General features: G+C 49.5%; 1 pseudogene; it reads left to right on the plus strand.

The window, feature by feature from the left end:
• Nucleotides 1-288: 288 nt before the first annotated feature.
• Nucleotides 289-1,272, plus strand: LOC114663842 (craniofacial development protein 2-like; annotated as a pseudogene).
• The last annotated feature ends 394 nt before the right edge of the window (nt 1,273-1,666 follow it).

Here is a 1,666-nt window from a genome sequence, read left to right on the forward strand (position 1 = left end):
TATCACTTTCATGACGAAATGCATTAAACTATGTATATTACATTTTACAGATAAATCGTTAACTTTATTTAAATAATGAATACTGTTAATAATTAACTCCGCCACTGCCAGTCCCAAGCCCGGATGGAAAAGGAGGAGGGTTGGGCGTCAGGCCAGCACCCCGACCCCGTAAAAATAAAGCCTGCTACTGAAACGCCAAGAGAATCACAACAAATTCAACTAACCAGCAACGACGGAGGCTGATCCCCTGTGCTGGAACAAAGCCCATCTGTGGCTGTCCAACACCTGATGCGCGTCTCTTTATTCAATGCTAAGACACTAACACGAATCGGAACATGGAATATACGATCACTCTACCGAACGGGCTACCTCGCCCAGGTGCTCCAAGTATTCGATGACTACCACCTGAACATTTTAGGCCTCGCCGAGATACGATGGGTGGGGTCAGGACGCATAATTAGCGATGGAAAAACGCTTCTCTACTCTGGCCATAGCACCGAACATGCATGTGGCGTTGGACTCGTACTATCACCACAGGCGACAGCAGCGCTCACGGAATGGAAACTGGTCTCCGACCAAATTATCACCGCCCGCTTCCGATTCCAACAGGTGAAAGTCACAGTCATCCAGATATATGCCCCAACAGAAGAATCCGACGAAGCAGCAAAGGAAGCGTTCTACGACCAGCTCCAAGACGAGCTGATGACCGTACCACACCACGATTTGCTCCTTGTCATCGGCGACTTCAACGCTCAGTTAAACGGCGACCACTCAGGCTTCGAGGCAATAATGGGTCCGCATGGATCAGGGGCTCAAACAAACGACAGCGGGGAGCGACTGTGCTCACTCTGTGCCACGAACAATCTATGCATCGGAAATCCATTTTTCCATGACAAAAGGATCCATAAGATGACGTGGCGGTCTCCAGGAGGACTATACAAAAACGAAATAGATTACATCTGCGTCAGCAAAAGATGGCACTCGTCCTTGCTAGATGTGAAAAGCCGGACAGGAGCGGACGTCGGCTCTGACCATAATTTACTAGTTGCCAAATGCCAGCTAAAACTTATGTGATCGACGCCTAAACCTCAGAGACCAAGACCCTTCAATGTTACAAAGCTCAAAGAGACGCCCATAGCCCAACAGTTCCAACTCGAGCTCCGAAATTGCTTCGAAATACTCGCAGAAACAGACGACAAAGAATCGGTTGAGGATGACTGGACACGACTCCACCAGATTGTCATCGAAAGTGCCACAACTACAATTGGTTGAAGACGAGGCACATACCGAGAACGCTGGATAAAAGATAACACCTGGGACCTAATCGATGCATGGCACCGCTTGAAACAAGATTGCGATCGGGAGCCCCCGGGACCTGGTCTCACCGCGGCAGAGCTGCCATGGTCAAACGAGCTGCCATGGTCAAATGGTCAAACGAAGCTGCCGCCAAGATAAGCGCGATTGGATTGAAAAAAAAGGACATGAGGCGCAAGAAGCCGCGGACAGGAACGACACTAAAACACTATACAGGATTGTCCGAGAGCTGAGTGGCACGCCCAGCGGGAGAGGTGTACCAATCAAAGCAAAGGACGGTCACCTGTTGCTAACCACCGAAGCACAAGAAAAACGATGGGTTGAGCACTTCGCTGAGTTTTTGAACCAACCA

Source organism: Erpetoichthys calabaricus, chromosome 13 (genome assembly GCF_900747795.2).
Source record: "Erpetoichthys calabaricus chromosome 13, fErpCal1.3, whole genome shotgun sequence".
NCBI lineage: Eukaryota > Metazoa > Chordata > Cladistia > Polypteriformes > Polypteridae > Erpetoichthys > Erpetoichthys calabaricus.